The sequence below is a fragment of the Mobula birostris genome, chromosome 20, assembly GCF_030028105.1.
Source record: "Mobula birostris isolate sMobBir1 chromosome 20, sMobBir1.hap1, whole genome shotgun sequence".
Taxonomy (NCBI): domain Eukaryota; kingdom Metazoa; phylum Chordata; class Chondrichthyes; order Myliobatiformes; family Myliobatidae; genus Mobula; species Mobula birostris.
This window is the reverse complement of record NC_092389.1, coordinates 30,988,129-31,008,125: the sequence shown is the minus strand read 5'-3', so window position 1 is coordinate 31,008,125 and position 19,997 is coordinate 30,988,129. Positions and strand designations below refer to the sequence as shown.

Sequence of the window (19,997 nt, the reverse complement as noted above, 5' to 3'; positions counted from 1 at the left end):
CCTCAACATCCTTCCAATAGTAGGGTGACCAAAACTGCATGCAATATTCCAAATGTGTCTTCACTAGAGTTTAATAAAGTTGCAACATAACTTCTGGACTTTTGAATTCAATGCCTCGATTAATAAAAGCAAGCATGCCTTACGCCTTCTTAATCAACCTCTCTACCTGTGTAGTCCCTTTTAGGGAGCTATGAACAATAACGCCAAGATCCCTCTGTTCGTCAACACTAATGCTGCTCCCTCACAGCTCCAGTGACCCCAGTTCAATTGTGACCTTGGGTACCCTCTGTGTAGAGTTTTATATCTGTGTGGGCTTCCCCTGGGTGCTCAGTTTGTCTTCCAAATCCCAAAGGTGTGCTAGTAGGTCAAAGTACTTCTGTAAATTACCTCTTAGTGTATGTTAACCGTGGATGGAAATCTGGTGAAGTTAATAAACACATGTAAAAGAGACTATAGGGGCAAAAGGAAGGGAATTGGATTAGTAGAAGCCAGTATAGACTGGATGAACCAAATGGCCTATTCCTATGTTGTAGTAAGTAAAGCTTCACCAGCATGAAGATTCAGTTACCTTGCAATCTTGTAAATCAATCTTAAACTTTTAGATTGATTTACAAGATTGTTCTTACGGCACTGAAGTAAATATCTTAGCCAGGTAATTCTCTTTGTGAGCTATCGTTCTCATCCCACCCTCATCTCAACAGCTTGAGTTCAAGAAGCCACTCCCTTTTTGAGATTTATATAATGGCAACAAATTGCACAATGGGCGTAATGTAGCAGAGTGTTCTACAGGTGCATTGTCCAACCCTTAGCCACAGGAGGAAGCAGGGCAGACCAGTGAAAGCTTGGTCAAGATTGAACAGACCACTTCAAAGAGAAAATCAAAAATGTTTGGGGAGAGAAATCTAGAGTTTTGGGTCTGTTGATAGAGGTTGTATCGATTACTTAGGGGAGATCCATATGTTGATATCTCTGAGAGCTGTAGGGTTGGACATTTTGGGAATAAAGTTGTGCAAGGTCACAGACATAAGAGTGAGGATTTAAAAGTCGGTGTTTAATTAGGAGACAATATACCTCAGTGGGCACGTAAATATAGGATGAACAGGACTGGATATGAGGTAGGACTGCTGTAGTTGAGCTTTGGATGGAACTAGAGAGATGGTCCAGCAGTCACTGGTATTTTCAAGGCCCATGGTCACAAAGGCACATCTGATGGCTTCGGCTGAGTTGAGCTCAGGTGGAATGGAGTCGAGTAATTTCACAGAGGCATAAAAAGATGTGCTCGTTGGCAGAACACATGTGTATATGATTCAGTGTCAGCCCAAGCTCAAATGCAACAAGTTAAAGGATGTTTAGAGATCTCTTGCGGGATGTTAGGGATAAATTTGCCCCGGTGAGGAAGATAAAGAATGGTAGGGTGAAGGAACCATGGGTGACAAGTGAGGTGGAAAATCTAGTCAGGTGGAAGAAGGCAGCATACATGAGGTTTAGGAAGCAAGGATCAGATGGGTCTATTGAGGAATATAGGGAAGCAAGAAAGGAGCTTAAGAAGGGGCTGAGAAGAGCAAGAAGGGGGCATGAGAAGGCCTTGGTGAGTAGGGTAAAGGAAAACCGCAAGGCATTCTTCAATTATGTGAAGAACAAAAGGATGACAGGAGTGAAGGTAGGACCGATTAGAGATAAAGGTGGGAAGATGAGCCTGGAGGCTGTGGAAGTGAGTGAGGTCCTCAATGAATACCTTTCTTCGGTATTCACCAATGAGAGGGAACTTGATGAAGGTGAGGACAATATGAGTAAGGTTGATGTTCTGGAGCATGTTGATACTAAGGGGGAGGAGGTGTTGGAGTTGTTAAAATACATTAGGACGGATAAGTCCCCGGGGTCTGACGCAATATTCCCCAAGCTGCTCCACGAGGCAAGGGAAGAGATTGCTGAGACTCTGCCTAGGATCTTTATGTCCTCGTTGTCCACGGGAATGGTACCGGAGAATTGGAGGGAGGCGAATATTGTCCCCTTGTTCAAAAAAGGTAGTAGGGATAGCCCGGGTAATTATAGACCAGTGAGCCTTACGTCTGTGGTGGGAAAGCTGTTGGAAAAGATTCTTAGAGATAGGAACTATGGGCAGTTAGAGAATCATGGTCTGATCAGGGACAGTCAGCATGGCTTTGTGAAGGGCAGATCGTGTCTATCAAGCCCTGATAGAGTTCTTTGAGGAGGTGACCAGGCATATAGATGAGGGTAGTGTAGTGGATGTGAGTGGGCATGTGGCCAGGTGGTTAAGGCATTGGACTAGCGACCTGAAGGTCGTGAGTTCGAGCCCCAGCCGAGGCAATGTGTGTTGTGTCCTTGGGCAAGACACTTAATCACACATTGCTCTGCGACGACAATAGTGCCAAGCTAATGCCCTTCCCTTGGACAACATTGGTGTCGTGGAGAGGGGAGACTTGCAACATGGGCAACTGCTGGTCTTCCATACAATCTTGCCCAGGCCTGCACCCTGGAGAGTGAAGACTTTCCAGATGCAGATCCATTGTCTCGCAAGACTAATGGATGCCTTCACTTAGTGGATGTGATCTGCATGGATTTTAGTAAGGCATCTGACAAGGTTCCACACGGTAGGCTTATTCAGAAAGTCAGAAGACATGGGATCCAGGGAAGTTTGGCCAGTTGGGTTCAGAATTGGCTTGCCTGCAGAGAGCAGAGAGTCGTGGTGGAGGGAGTACATTCAGATTGGAGGGTTGTGACTAGTGGTGTCCCACAAGGATCAGATCTGGGACCTCTACTTTTCGTGATTTTTGTTAATGACCTGGATGTTGGGGTAGAAGGGTGGGTTGGCAAGTTTGCAGACGACATAAAGGTTGGAGGTGTTGTGGATAGTGTAGAGGATTGTCGAAGATTGCAGAGAGACATTGATAGGTTGCAGAAGTGGGCTGAGAAGTGGCAGATGGAGTTCAACCTGGAGAAGTGTGAGGTGGTACACTTTAGAAGGACAAACTCTAAGGCAGAGTACAAAGTAAATGGCAGGATACTTGGTAGTGTGGAGGAGCAGAGGGATCTGGGGGTACATGTCCACAGATCCCTGAATGTTGCCTCACAGGTAGATAGGGTAGTTAAGAAAGCTTATGGGGTGTTAGCTTTTATAAGTTTAAGAGTTGCGAGGTGATGATGCAGCTCTATAAAACTCTGGTTAGGCCACACTTGGAGTACTGTGTCCAGTTCTAGTCGCCTCACTATAGGAAGGATGTGGAAGCATTGGAAAAGGTCAGAAGAGATTTACCAGGATGCTGCCTGGTTTAGAGAGTATGCATTATGATCAGAGATTAAGGGAGCTAGGGCTTTACTCTTTGGAGAGAAGGAGGATGAGAGGAGACATGATAGAGGTATACAAGATATTAAGAGAATAGATAGAGTGGATAGCCAGCGCCTCTTCCTTAGGGCACCACTGCCCAATACAAGAAGACATGGCTTTAAGGTAAGGGGTGGGAAGTTCAAAGGGGATATTAGAGGAAGGTTTTTTACTCAGAGAGTGGTTGGTGCGTGGAATGCACTGCCTGAGTCAGTGGTGGAGGCAGATACACTCGTGAAATTTAAGAGACTACTAGACAGATATATGGAGGAATTTAAGGCGGGGAGAGGGTTATATGGGAGGCTGGGTTTAAGGGTCAGCACAACATTGTGGGCCGAAGGGCCTGTACTGTGCTGTACTATTCTGTGTTCTATGTAAGCAGGCACTCTCTTCCAACTTCTGACAGGGAGGATTAGGAAGGGCTGAAGGAAAGTCACCCCATTATATATCAAGAGGACTTCTGCTCTTCCAGTGCCCTATGTGACAGGGTCTGATAATTTGGACGTCTGGGAGAATTAAGAGAGATAGTGATGTGACAACTCCGTACATCTGGGAACCAGAACTGTGCTGGTTCCAGATTTTGTTACACCAAATTTTCTTCCCAACATTTTTCCAAATCCTCTTTGTGACTGTATTATAATTTTGAAGTCCTTACGAAGGATCTCAGCCCAAAAAGTTGATTTTCTGCCTGACCCGCTGAGTTCCTCCAGCACCTTGTGTGTTTTGCTGTGGATTTCCTGAGTGTATTATAATTTTGCTATTTTCATATCTCACTCTACTTATTTTGGATAGCTATGGATGGGTTCATCCCACCATCTGTACAATTCCCACCAGCAAGCCTCCCAAATTTATCTTACTATAATCTTACTTAACCTGGAAGGCCCTCTCAGCTTCTCCTTAATCTACACTTGTTTATTGAAAGAGACCACCTCCCGTCCTAGCCCAAGCCTCCAAACTGCTGCCAGAGAAGTTGAGAAATGATTGATCTGATCATGTGTTGACATTCAATGTGTTCATGCACCAAACACTCCACAATGTTGTATTGCAATTCTTGAACTCTAGGCATTTTAAATAATTCCTTGTCCCTGGTGTGTTGCAGCACCAAGGTAGGTAAGAGGAAAGATGAATCGGACTTCATAAGGCAGAAGGAAGAACAGGAGAGAAAAGAAATCAAATGAGACCAACTATTGTCAAATTATAGTTAACACAAAATATAATTATGCACATACATTTGCATCAATCAACATATTTATCATACTTATGCAAATAAAGTTATAAATAGGACAATTTCTCTGGTCGCTGAAAGAAGAAAACAACATATTTTAGTTGCAGATAAGAGGATGTGGTAGCTGTGTTGGGTTTTCCACATTATACAATGGAATGATGTAACCTTTGCGCACACAGTACTAATCAAGATTCATATGAAGGTGCTTATTATCCTGTCAGAATCTCTTCAGAAACATTGGTCTCAGAGTCAAGAAATATGATTCTGTTAAAGTTTCAGCTCAGTTGAAACTCGGGCAGATGTTTCATTAAATAAAATAAAATGTTCAAACTCTCGCTGTGTTGACCTGCAGGTGTGGAAGGTCTGCAGTTGATGAATGCCCTTATTTATTGCTTGAGTGTAAAGGGATAATGAAAGCTCGGCCTCACATAGGTTATTATTACTGATGTCTTCAGAGACCATGGCTACTGAGAGATAACCAAGCTGTCTGGATATTTTGTTATGTAACAGTGTTAAGGCATGGGGTGACACTCGTCAGCGGGTTGAGGTGTTTATCAGCCACTGTCCAACTGAATAATACAAAGTTCAAAGTAAATTTATTATCAATGTATGTGTGTGTATATATACACACACACCAACGTATACAACCCCGAGATGCATTTTCTTGCCATTGTTTAATTGTCATTTAACCATACACATGTTTACAGCTATGTGAAACAACATTCCTCTGGGGCCAAGGTGAAATACACAGTACCAACAGTCACAATTAAACTTGAACTTAGACAAACAGTAACATCAATAGAAGGCTATTCAGCTCTTTTGATTGGGTTCTATAGAGTATCCTCACTGTTTGCATCATGGCCTGTTCTGGAAACACCACTGCCCAAGAAAGGAAAAGCCCACAGAAACTGATGGAAACAGCCCAGTCCAGTCCATCACAGGAAAATCCCTCCACACCATTGAGCAAATCTACAAGGGGCACTGCCACAGGAAAGCAGCATCCATCATCAAGGATCCCACCATCTAGGCCATGATCTCTTCTCGCTGCTGCCGTTGAAGAGAGCATGGTGGATATGGTGAGGGTTCGTGGTGATGGATGCTGTTTTCTTGTGGCAGTGCTCCTTGTCTATCTGCTCAACACTGTTGTCTGTCAGAACTTATAGTGCCATCATTTGGTGCCCTCAGTGCTGCAGCCAAGTCCACAACCACAAAACCATGGCTGTTCACACTTCTTTATCTCAGTAACTGTGGCTTACAGAATGCCTGGCCCATCCAGCAGTAGAGCATTAGCAGCAGGGTCCTGCAGCAGAACAACTGTTTTCAGTGGGAAGATTTTTGTGCTGTCTGAGCAAAAATAGTTAGAGCAGAATCTGACCACATGGTCATGAGTTTATGGGAGTAAAGCAAGAGGCTGAGGACAAGTCTTCCAGGGCATCTGTTTTAAGGATCACCATGTTGAGGTGTTTGATCGTGGTTTGTTGGTCAGGAAGTTTCTTATGCAGACCAGTTTGAATCGGATGTGCAAAAATACAGAGGTATAGTAGTGATTGCCAGCCTGGTGGTGTGCACATCAAACTTTTTCCCACCACGTTTTATGTAATTGCACCTCCCAGTAAGCACCAGGTTGATGATGGTCTCTGTGGCCTTGAACAATAATCTTCCAATTTTTTTCCCTCAAAATCTTCTGGCCCTCCTGTAATCTCTAACCTTTCTTCTATGGCCCTCCAATATTCAGAGATCTTCCTGATTGCCAAAAACCCTTTGCTCTCATAAAGTGGACACTTGGATCAAAACCTTCAATATCTGCCAGTCCTGAGGGTGCCAGTAGGCAGTGGTGAAGGAGCTGCTTTCTTGAACAGCTGCAGACCAGGTGGCAAAGGTTCCCCCAGAGGGATCATTGATCATTGGTATGTTATTCTCTTGTGTACTGAGAAACAGTGAAAAGCTGTTGGCTGCATGCCATCCAGGCAGATCATTCCTTACATAAGTACACACACTGAGGAACTGCAAAAGGAAAATAATAACAGAATGTAGAATATAATGTTACAGTTACAGAGAAAATGTTGTTCAGGTCAACTAATAAGGTGTCAGGGCAATGACAAGACGGACTGTGAGATCAAACATTCACTTTTATCGTATAGGGGTCTGTTCTGAAGTCTTCGTGGGTTAGAAGCTGTTCTTGAGCCTGGTGGTATGTGTTCTCTAGATTTTGTACTTTCTGCCTCATGGAATTAGGGAGAAGAGACTCAGGGGATTGAGGGGCCCTTGATTATGTTGGCTGCTTTCCCAAGGCAGTGGGAAGGATAGACAGTGTTAATGGAGGAGAGGCTGTTTTTGTTTGTAACAAATTGGGCTGTGTTCACAAATCTCCGTAAATTCCGGAGCAGTTGACATACCAGGATGTGATGTGTCTGAGTAGGATGCTTTCCATGGTATTTCAATAAACGCTGGTGAGAATCATCGGAGACAAGCCAATTTTCCTGAGCTTCTGAGGAAGTGAAGTGCAGTAATTACATGTATGCAAGTTCAGCATTCAGTAGGTCTTTGCCATAAGCAGGAAATAATTAATATTTTTAGAATTTATCACTTCAGGTTCTGCTGTGTATTTTTCAGCAGGAATACATTTATTTATTTAGAGACACAGCACAGAGCAAACCCATCCGGCCCAAAGAGTTGCACCACCCAACAACTCACCTATTGAACCTTAGCCTAATCACAGGGCAATTTACACCTACTAACTGGTACATCTTTGGATGCTGGGTCCACCCAGAGGAAACCTGCGCAGTCACTGGAAGAATGTACAAATTTCTTACAGACGGCGCTGGAATTGAACTCCGAGCTCTGAAGCCCCGAGCTGTAATAGTGTCACGCTAACCGCTTTGCCACCATGGCTCTACTGTTATATCCATGTCTATGTGTGTTTATATGCTGATCCTGACAGGACTTTTCTTAGAAAAGGAACAATGTCACAAAAGATCGCCAACAATGGGAATTGAGAGCTTCAACATGTAAATTATTAAAACACTCTGAAGACACTACAAGATCTATTAGTAAATACATAAAAGCACGAAAAAAACCTTGTGCAGTGATATTGTCCGTATGAGAGCTACACAATTTTTGGTTCCCTTGATGTAAGACGCAACAGTTAGAAACACTGCACTTTGAAGAAAGAAGGTGAACCTTTATAATCATCTGATGCACCTTGAGGCTGAGAGTGTTAGCTTCATGAGTGGCACTTGCTGCATGTGCCAGCTGCTCAGAAAAGCTGGTGACGTTGTGGGAGAGGAACCACTCAGAAACCATTCTGGCCCATTCACACCTTGACTGCTGGTCCATCACTGGTTTCTTACTATGTATTACATCTCAGACCGAGTTCCACAAAGTTGTCCCCTTTGTCTTCTTCTCATCAGAGTTTCCTAGTTCAGATCTGATGCATCCGTCAAACTGTTAGTGTAGATTCCTGTACACTCAGCATTTTGTCTACTCTGTATTAAAATGAATGCTGTTTTCCATGGACAGATGGCCATGTCTCCGAATGCCTCATGGCACTGTCACTTTTTATGTCTGTCCTAATATTAAAACAAATATTTGTCTAAAAACATAATGAAGATCAGGATTTCTCCAGCTTCAATTTCAATTGATTATGACAGGTGGCTGTAGTCTGTGTAAATATCATGCTATTGTCATTGTAATGAAGAGCAGCCTTTGTTGTCACAGGTGAGTTCTGGAAATCTGAACTGTCAATTATTCCATGTAATATTACAAAATTTAAGATGGCTCTGGTGAAACACAGCAACGACTTGCTGGCAGCAAACCCAACTACTAACTACTTTATTCATCACACTTTCTCAGAAACGATCACTGCAATCAATAGCCTGTAACTTCCCTTTCGGAGCTGAGCTTTTGAACCGCCTGTACGACCTAGTGTTTTTGTGGTGTGAACTGAAGTCTTGAAGGTGCGGAACGGTTGTGGCATGGTGAGTACGGGCTGAATTGAGGTGATGAGGCCCAGGCCCGAAAGTGGAAAATGGGCCAATACTTGGACTTGGAGGTGATTCAAAACGGAGAGAAATGAGGCAAAGCAGAGTCGAAGCAGTAGGGCTTGGGCCCGAGACCAAGGAACAAGCCGATGACTGACCAATTTCAGCACTGGGCCAGATTGGAAAGGCTAAATATGGGGCGAATCAAGGCAGCGTGTCCTGGGCCTGAAAGCATATCAAAGTGACAAAGCCAGGGTCCAAAAGTGAGGAACAACCCACTGTTTCGCTGATTTAAGCACCAGGCCAGATTGAAAAGGTCAGGGTGTCGGTGCTGGAGGAGAGGGACAGGCCACTGTATAGTGAGGCTTAGTCATCTTTGTACTGAACTGAGGCTGTGGCCTCCATCTAGCAAGCTCACAGATTCGCTGTGACTGGCTTTGTAGCTGTGGTCTCACTGTCAGTTCTGAATGTTATTTGTTTACTTTCATTGGTTGCATGATTTGTTTTGTTTTTCTGAACATTGGGTGTATGACAGTCTTTTTTAATGGGCTCTGTTGGGTTTCTTTGTTTTGTGGCTGCCTGTAAGGATATAAATCTTAAGAATACTTTATACATACTAGTATACGTACTTTGATAATAAATGTATACTTTGATATTAAACAATCAAACTGAAAAGTCACCCGAAAAAGAGTCCCACAGCTACAAGTCCCACGGCCGTCAAACCTGCATCCTCCTCTGGCAGCAGCGAGAGGGAAACCAGTCAAACACAGGCCGATGGCGCTGAACGCCCACTCGTCTTCCGCTCTCATCCTCGTCGATTTCAATCTTGCTAGACACATTAAGTAGTGAGCAGTAATGAAGCTGACCAAGGGTTCGTGTCCTGCCATTAAGAAATGATGGCCACAAACTCTCCTCCCAAACTCGTCGATTTGCCCGGGAAGTAGCAAAAGTGCGAGAGCATTTAATCGGCCCAAAAACACATCAACAAAGTGGAAATTACAGGCTGCAATTGATCTCAATTCAGGAAAAGAAACATATTTAAAAGAAAAAGAAGGATTAGAAGTAGTTTCGTGAGCTGCCTGCAAGATGTCACCGTTTGTCGTGTTGGTCGCTGATGGCATCTTGAAACTTACACCCTCTTATTTTTCTCCTCCTCTCCCCTCCCCCTCTCTCTCCCCCTCCTCCCCTCTCTCCCCCTCTCCTCTCTCCCCCTCCCCTCTCTCTCTCCTTCCCCTCCCCCTCCCCTCCCCTTCTTTTCTCTCCCCCTCTCTCCCCCTCTCTCTCCTCCTCTCTCTCCCCCTCTCTCCCCCTCTATTTCTCCCTCTCTCCCCCTCCCCACTCCCCCTCCCTCTCCCCCCCTCTCCCCCCATCTCTCCCAGCTCCATACCAAGCTTTCTGGGTGGCTTTTTGCAGTCTGCATTGAGTACTGTTTAATTCGAGAGTTCCAAGTTGTTAATTCAACTCCAAGTGAGATTTATTGTCAAATGCACAAGTAAGTTGCAATACAGGTACAATGGAAAACTTGCTTGAAGCAGCATTACAAGCATACACATTCAGACAAAACACGGAGCATAAATTATACATAAATTGCACATAAATTATACAAGACTGTGAAGAGAAGACCATACAAAAAAATAAGTGGAAAAGCACAATTTGAAGCAAGTCTGTGGTAGTTCAAGTGGTGGTCTATAATGCTCTGTTGCTGAGGAAGAGTTAGCATTTTGTAGATCGGTTCAAGAAACTGATGGTTGTAGTAAAGGAATTGCTTCTGAACCTGGTGGTGTGAGACTTCAGGCTTTTGTGCCTCCTGCATGTCAGTAGCAGTAAGAAGAGGTCATATGACCCAGGTCGTGGGGGTTCTTGATGATAGACGCTGCCTTCTTGAGGCAATGTCTAACATAGATTCTTCCAACAGTGAGGTAGGATGTGCTTGTGATAGAACAGTACAGCACAGGAACAAGCCACAACCAGCTAAAAAGCAAATCAAAAACACTCAAACATTAATTCCTCTCACTGACACCATGTCCATATCCCTCTATCTTCCTTACATCCATGTACCTCTCCAAACGTCTCTTAAAACCCAACATCATGAATGGCAGTGCTGCTTCATACCAGACAAGCTCAATGTCTTTTACATTCACTTTGAAAGGGAGAATAAAGCTACAGTTATGAGGATCCCTGCAGCATCTGGTGACCCTGTGACCTCTGTCTCAGAGGCCGACATCATGCTGTCTTTCAGGAGGGAGGTCTTATAAGGCGGCAGGCCCAATGGACTACCTGGAATGGCTCCGAAAATTTGAGCCAACCAGCTGGCAGGGGTGTTCAAAGACATTTTCAACCTCTCACTGCTATGGTCAGAAGTTCCCACCTGCTTCAAAAGGGAAACAATTATACCAGTGTCGAAGAAGAGCAGCGTGAGCTGCTGTAATGAGTGTCATCCAGTAGCACTCACATCTACAATGATGAAATGCTTTGAGAGGCTGGTCATGGTGAGAATTAACTCCTGTTTCAATAAGGACCTGGACCCACTGCAATTTGCCTATCGCCACAATAGGTTGACAACAGGCACAATCTCAATGGCTCTCCACAAAGCCTTGGATCACCTGGACAGTACAAATACCTATGTCAGGATGCTGTTTATTGACTATTGCTCAGCATTTAACACCATCATTCCTACAGTCCTGATTAAGAAGTTACAGAACCTGGGCCATTGTACCTCCCTCTGCAACTGAATCTTTGACATCCTAACCAGAAGATAACAATCTGTGCAGATTGGAAATAGCATCCCCACCTCGCTGACGATCAACACTGGTGCACCACAGGGATGTGTGCTTAGTCCACTGCTCTACTCTCTCTATACCCATGACTGTGAGCCTAGACATAGCTTAGACATCATCTATAAGTTTGCTGACGATACAGCCATTGTTGTCAGAATCTCAAATGGTGACGAGAGGGCGTACAGGAGTGAGATCTACCAGCTAGTTGAGTGGTGTCATAGCAACAACCTTGCACTCAACATCAGTAAGACCAAAGAGCTGATTGTGGACTTCAGGAAGGGTAAGATGAGGGAACACACACCAATCCTCACAGAGGCATCAGAAGTGTAGAGGGTGAGCAACTTCAAACTCCTGGGTGTCACTATCTCTGAAAACCTAACCTGGATGCGGCATATTGATGCAGCTATAAAGAAGGCAAGGCAGTAGCTGTATTTCATTGGGAGTTTGAGGTGATTTGGTTGGTCACCTAAAACACTTGAAAACTTCTACAGGTTCACCATGGAGAGCATTCTGACAGGCTGCATCATGGCCTGGTATCGGGGGCAGTGGGGTGGGGGGGTGGTGGCTACTGCACAGGATTGAAGTAAGTTGCAGCAAGTTGTAAAATTAGTCAGCTCCATCATGAGTACTAGCCTCCATAGTGTCGAAGACAGCTTCAAAGAGCGGTGCCTCAGGAAGACCGTGTCCATTGTTAAGGACCCCGACCGACCACCCAGGACATGTCCTCTTCACATTGTTATCATTGAAAAAGGGGTACAGGAGTCTAAAGGCACACACTCAGTGACTGAGGAACAACTTCTTCTCTGCCATCTGACTTCTAAATGGACATTGAACCTATGAACACTACCTCAATACTTTTTTTTTAATTTCTGTTTTTGCACTTCTTATTTTAACCTAACTATATATATACAATTACAGTAATTCAGTTTTTAAAATATTTTTCATGTACTGCATTGTACTGCTGCCACTAAGTCAGGGGTCCCCAACCTTTTTTGCACTGCGGACCGGTTTAATATTGACAATATTCTTGCGGACCGGCCGACCGGGAGGGGGGTGTTCAAGTAGGGTTAAACTCAACTCAATGTGTCTTTTACAGTTAGGGTTGCCAACTTTCTCACTCCCAAATAAAGGAAAAAGGTAGCAGTCAAATCCTGGCGAAGGGTCCCGGCCCGAAACGTCGACTGTACCTCCTCCTATAGATGCTGCCTGGCCTGCTGCGTTCACCAGCATTTTTTGTGTGTGTTGATGGGACACTTGTATTTACCCTGAGAAAGACTACCATGACCATGACGCCTTGCGCAGGGACCTGTGTGCGCATGCGTGACGTGCGCATATGTGACATGCACGTGTGCGTACGAGCCAATTTTTTTTCCACAAATCAATTTTGGCGTAATCTTCATGACTACTCTGTACATACATTATTTCTACTTTATATAGGCTGTGTATTTATCATATCATTCTTGCTTTTACTATATGTTAGTGTTATTTTAGGTTCTATGTGTTATTTGGTATGATTTGTTATGTTATTTTTTGGGTCTGGGAACGGAATGAGGAAAGGTGCAGCTGACTCGTATCGTTTCCTCGCGGCCCAGTAGCACATGCTTTGCGGCCCGATACCGGTCTGCGGCCCAGTGGTTGGGGACCGCTGCACTAAGTTAACTAATTTCACAACATATGCCAGTGGTATTAAACCTGATTCTGATTCTGATTCTCATGTATTTGCCTCTACCACCATACCAGGCAGCGCATTCCAGGCATCCACCACTCTCTGAGTGAAAAACTTACTCCTCACATCCCCTTTGAATCTACCTACTCTCACCTTCAATGCATGCCCTCTGGTATTAGACATTTCAACCCTGGGAAACAGATGCTCTCTGTCCACTCTATCTATGCCTCTCATAATCTTGTAAACCTCTTTCAGATCTCCCCTCAGCCTCAGCCACTTCAAAGAAAACAATCCATGTTGATCTAGTCTCTCATGATAGCACATGCACTCCAAATCATGGAACATCTGGGCGAACCTCTCTGCACCTTTTCCAAAGCCTCAACGTCCTTCCTATATTGGGAGATCAGAACCGTATGCAATACTCCAGATGTGGCCTCACTAGAGTTTTATAAAGTTGCAGCATACCCTCCTTGACGTTTGGTCTCAATGCCTCGACTAATAAAAGCAAGCATTTCCATGAGCCGCCTTAAACACCTTATCGACCTGTGTAGCCACTTTCAAGGAATTATGAGCTTGAATCCCAAGATCTCTCTGCTCAGCATCACTGTTAAGGACCTTGCCCTTAACAGTGTACTGTCTCCTTACATTTGCCCTACTGAGGTGCAGCACCTCACATTTATCTGGGTTAAACTCTATCTGCCATTTGTCTGTCCATTTCTGCAACTGATCAATATTGTGCTGTATTCTTTTCCAGACTTCTACACTATCCACGACTCCATCAATCTTGGTGTTATCTGCATATTTACGAACCCACCCATACACATTTTTATGCAGGTCATTTATAAACATCACAGACAGCAGAAGTCCCAATGGAGATCCCTGTGGAACACCACTAATTACAGACTCGCAGCTAGAATAAGTCTCTTCAATCACTACCCTCTGTCTTCCATGTGCAAGTCAGTTCTGAATCCCAACAGCCAATCCGCTATGCATCCTATGTATCTTAATCTTCTGGATTAGCCTCCCATGAGGGACTTTGTCAAATGCCTTGCTAAAATCCATGTGGGCAACATTCACTGCCCTACCCTCATTACTCTCTCTTGTCACCTTGTCAAAAAAACTCAATCAAGTTGTTAAGGCACGGCCTGCCACACACAAAGCCATGCTGGCTTCCACTAATTTGGCCACGGGCTTCCAAATGGTCATATATCCTATTCCTAAGAATTTTCTCCAGCAATTTCCCTACAATTGACATGAGACTCACTGGTGTATAGTTCCCGGGATTTTCCCTTGTTCTCTTCTTAAATAGAGGTACGCCATTAGCCACTCGCCAGTCCTCTGGGATCTGGCCTATGGCTAGAGAGGACACAAAAATACTGGTCAAGGGCCCAACTATCTCAGCTCTTGCCTCCTTCAATAACCCGGGGTAAATCCTATCAGATACTGGGGACTTATCCACCTGAGTACTCATTAGGAAACCCCAACACTTCCTCCACCTTGACCTCTAAATGCTCTAATGTATTTAGACACTCAGCACTGATCTCCTGGTCCTCCATATCCTTTTCCTTGGTAAATACTGAAGCAAATTACTCATTAAGTTCCTCACTCACATTCTCTGCATCCAAGCAAATGTTCCCCCCTTTATCCTTGAGTGGTTCCACCATCTCTCGAGATACCTTCTTACTCTTGATGCATGTATAGAATCACCTTGATCCTACTTGCCAAGGACTTTTCATGGCCCCTCCTGATATTCCAAGTTCCCTTCTTTAGTTCTTTTGTGGATTCTTTATACTCTTCATGTGCTGCGTTTGATCCTAACTTCTGAAGCTTTACATACTTCTCCTTTTCCTTCTTGACTAAATTTATCACCTCTCTGGACATCCAAGGTTCTCTTAACTTTCCATCTCCGTCCTTCCTTCTGACAGGAACATAGCTTTCCTGTACTCTGTGCAATTGATCTTTAAACAGCCTCCACATGTCTATTGTGGATTTGCCGGAGAAAAGGTGTTCCCAATTAATGCTTCTTAGTTCCTGCCTAATACCCTCTTAATTTGCCTTACTCCAATTTGAAACTCTCACACAAGGACCATACCTACCCTTATTTATAGCTATCCTAAAAGTTAAGGAGTTGTTGTCACTGTTCCCTAACTCTTCACCCATTGAAGGGTCTGTCACCTGGGCAGGCTCATTACTCAACAGCAGGTCCAGTACAGCCCCTCCTCTTGTTGGACTGTCCACATATTACATAGAACATAGAAATCTACAGCACATTACAGGCAATTCAGCCCACAATGTCGTGCCGACCATGTAACCTACTCCAGAGACTCCCTAGAATTTCTCCAGCACATAACCCTCTATTTTTCTAAGCTCCATGTACCTATCTAAGAGGCTCTTAAAATACCCTACTGTATCCGCTTCCACCACTGCCACCAGCAGTGCATTCCACGCATCCACCACTTCTGTGTTTATTAAAAAAAAACATACCCCTGATATCCCCTTGGTACCTATTTCCAAGCACCTTAGAACTATGCTCCTCATGTTAGCCATTTCAGCCCTGGGAAAAAGCCTCTGGCTAACCACACAATCAATGCCTCTCATCATTTTATTCACCTCTTTGAGGTCACCTCTCATCCTCCATTGCTCCAAGGAGAAAAGGCCAAATTCACTCAACCTATTCTCATAAGGTACACCCTCCAATCCAGGCAACATTCTTGTAAATCTCCTCTGCACTCTCTCTATGGTATCCACATCCTTCCTGTAGTGAAGTGACCAGAACTCACACAGTACTCCAAGGGGGATCTGACCAAGGTCTTACATAGCTGTAACATTACCTCATGGCACTTGAACTCAATCCCATAGATGATGAATGCCAGCACACCATCTGCCTTCTTAACAACACTGTCAACCTGCGCAGTAGCTTTGAGTGTCTTATAGACACGGGTCCCAAGATCTCTCAGATCCTCCACACTGCCAAGAGTTTTACCATTAATATTATATTCTGTCTTCAAATTTGACCTACGAAAATGAACCACTTCAAACTTGTCTGGGTTGAAGTCCATCTGCCACTTCTCAGCCCAATTCTGCATCCTATAGATGTTCCGCTGTAACCTCTGACAACCCTCCAGACTACCCACACCACCCACACCACCCACAACTTTTGTGTCATCAGCAAACTTACTAACCCACTCTTCTACTTCTTCATCCAGGTTATTTACAAAAATACAAAGAGGAAGGGTCCCAGAACAGATCCCTGCAGAACACCTCTGGTCACTGACCTCCATGCAGCATACAAATCATCTACTACCACCCTTTGCCTTCTATGGGCAAGCCAATTCTGTATCCACAAAGCAAGGTCTCCTTGGATCCCATACCTCCTTACTTTCTGAAGGAGTCTTGCATGGGGAACCTTATCAAATGCCTTACTGAAATCTATGTACACTACATCCACTGCTCTACCTTCATCAATGTGTTTTGTTACATCCTCAAAGAATTCAATCAGGCTCGTGGGGCATGACCTGCCCTTGAGAAAGCCATTCTGACTATTCCTGATCAGATTATGCCTCTCCAAATGCTCATAAATCCTGCCTCTTGGGATCTTCTCCAACAACTTGCCCACCACTGAAGTAAGACTCAATGGTCTATAATTTCCTGGGTTATCTCTACTCTCTTTCTTGAACTAGAGAACAACATTTGCAACCCTCCAATCCTCCAGTACTTCATCTGTCTCTACTGATGATGCAAAGATCATCACAAGAGGCTCATCAATCTTCTCCCTCACTTCCCACAGTAGCCTGAGGTGTATCTCATCTGGTCCTGGTGACTTAGCTAACTTAATGCTTTTCAAAAGCTCCAGCACATCTTTTTTCTTAAAGTCTATATGCTCACGTATTTCAGTCCACTGTGTCATCCCCACAATTGCCAAAGTATTTTTTCCTGGTGAATACTGAAGCAAAATATTCATTAAGTACCTCCGCTAACTCTTTCAACTCCATCCACACATTTCCACTATCGCACCTGATTGGTCTTATTCTCACACAGCTCATCCTCTTGCTCCTCACATACTTGTAGAACGCCTTGGGGTTTTCCTTAATCCTGCTCACAAAGGCCTTCTCATGGCCCCTCCTGGCTTTCCTAATTCCATTCTTAAATTCTTTCCAAGCAATCTTGAAATTTTCTAGAACTCTAATAGTACCTCTTTCTTTTCTTCTTAAAGGATTTTCTGCATCCTTCATACACCATGGTTCTTCAACCCTACCATCCTTCCCCTGTTTCAGTGCAACATACCTATGCAGAACTCCATGCAAATGTTCCCTGAGCACTTGCCACATTTCTGCTGTGCATTTCTGAGAACATCTGCTCCCAACTGATGCTCCCAAGTTCCTGCCTAATAGCACCATATTTCCCCCTACCCCAATTAAATGTTTTCCCAAATTGTCTGCTCCTATCCCTCTCCAGCATTATGGTGAAGGAGATAGAGTCGTGGTCACCACCTCCAAAATGCTCTCCCATGGAGAGATCTGACACCTGACCAGGTTCATTTCCCAATACCAGATCAAGTACCAGCCTCTCCTTGAGTTGGCTTATCTACATATTGTGTCAGGAAACCTTCCTGAACACACCTAACAAACTCCACCCCATCTAAACCCCTTGTGTTAAGGAGATGTCAATCAATATTAGGGAAGTTTAAAATCTCCCATCACAACAACCCTGTTATTATTGCACAGTTCCAGAATCTGCCTTCCTATCTGCTCCTCGATATCCCTGTTACTATTAGGGGTGGGGGTCGATAAAAAACACCCAGTCTTTCAAATCTCTTACTATCTCATCTTTCAGTTAGTCCTGACGAAGGGTCTCGGCCCGAAACATCGACTGTACCTCTTCCTAGAGATGCTGCCTGGCCTGCTGCGTTCACCAGCAATTTTTATGTGTGTTGCTTGAAATTCCAGTATCTGCAGATTTCCTCGTGTTTGCAGTACGTTATTGCCCCTTTCCTGTTTCTGACTTCCACCCACACTGACTCAGTAGACAATCCCTCCATGACTTCCTTCTTTTCTGCAGCCGTGGCACTATCCCTAATTAGCAATGTCACGCCCCCACCTCTTCTGCTTCCCTCTCTGTTCTTTTTGAAACATCTAAAGCCTGGCACATTCAGCAGCCATTCCTGCTCCTGAGACATCCAAGTCTCTGTAACGACCACAACGTCACAGTTCCACGTATTGATCCACGCTCTTAAGTTCATCTGTCTTGTTTATGATACTCCTTGCATTAAAGTAGACACATCTTAAACCATCAGGCTGAGTGCATCTTTGCTCTAACTTCTGCTTATCCCTCATCAAAAACTCCCTACAAGCTGTCTCTACTTGTGCTCCAACCTCCCCATCTTCTGCCTCTTCACTTCGGTTCCCACCTCCCTGCAAGTCTAGTTTAAACCCTCCCAATAGCCTTAGCAAACCTCCCCACCAGGAGATTGATCCTCCTGGGATTCAAGTACAACCCGTCCTTTTTGTACAGGTCACACCTGCCCCAAAAGAGGTCCCAATGATCCAGAAATCTGAATCCCTGCCCCCTGCTCCAATCCCTCAGCCACGCATTTATCCTCAACCTCATTCTATTCCTATACTCACTGTCGCGTGGCACAGGCAGCAATCCCGAGATTACTACCTTTGAGGTGGACGGAATCAGAAACATCCTGGACCCTGGCACCTGGGAGACAAACTACCATCCAAGTTTCTTTCCTGCATCCACAGAATCATCTGTCTGACCCCCTAACTATAGAGTCCCCTATCACTGCTGCCATCCTCTTCCTTTCCCTACGATTCTGAGCCACAGGGCCAGACTCTGTGCCAGAGGCACAGCCACAGTTGCTCCCCTCAAGTAGCTTCCCTCCCAATAGCACTCAAAATGGAGTACTTATTGTCAAGGGGGACAGCCACAGGGGTACTCTCTACTACCTGACGCCCTCCCTTCCCTCTCCTGATGGTCACCCACTTATCTGTTTCCTGTGGCCCCGGGGTGACTACCTGCATGTAGCTCCCGTCTATCACCTCCTCACTCTCCCTAACAAGCTGAAGGTCATCGAGCTGCAGCTCCAGCTCCTTAACTCAGTCTCTAAGGAGCTGCAGCTCAAAGCACTTGGAGAAGTTGTGGCCATCAGGGAGGCTGGAAGTCTTCCGGACATCCCACACCTAATATCCAGAACAGAAAACTGGCCTCATAGTCAGACTCACTATTCTTGATGGGGGGGGGGGGAGGAAGTAACTTACCTCGCTTAGGCATGTCCTTGCTGAAGCTCCGATGAGCCAAAGCCCTACTACTCTGACTTACAGTACTCTGATGACAGTCTGCTAGACAGTGTCTCTCCTTTATTTCGGAGCTTTCTCAGTGTCCTTGCACGATGACGAGCCACTGCGTCTGTGCACTTCTCCCCGACCCGTGCGAAGCTCACTCTCTCTTCAAATTGATTGGTCCACCGCTAATGCGCCGAGCCCCGAAAAATGCTTCTTTTTTAAACTCTTCTCCCCGACCTGTGCGAAGCTCACTCTTTTTTTCAATCGATTGGTCTGCCGCTATTGATTTAAGAAATCTTCCTGGATACACTTAACAAATTCTGCCCCATCTAAATCTCTAAGAAGGTCCCAGTTTATATTGGGGAAGTTGAAAACCCCCATGACAACAACCCTATTATTTTTACATAGCTATTACTCAATGTCCCCGAGGCTATTAGGTGGTCTGTAGTACAATCCCATCAGTGTGATTACACACTTCCTATTTCTGAGTTGCACCCAAATAAGCGCATTGTCTGACCCCTCCATTACATCTCCCCTGAGTGTAGCTGCGATATTGTCCATGATTAGTCATGCAACTCCCTGCCCCGCACTTTTACCTCCTCCTCTATATTTTCTAAAACTTCAAAAACCTGGTACATTAATCACCCATTCCTCCCCTCTCTCAACCAGATTTCAATAATGGCGACAACATCGTATTTCCATGTACTGATCCATGCTCT

General features: G+C 44.7%; 1 protein-coding gene across 1 annotated transcript in view; it reads left to right on the top strand.

Moving 5' to 3' along the window:
- The window catches only part of kirrel3a (kirre like nephrin family adhesion molecule 3a), a 785,869-nt gene that overhangs the window by 163,743 nt on the left and 602,129 nt on the right, over positions 1–19,997 (top strand). The window lies entirely within an intron of this gene.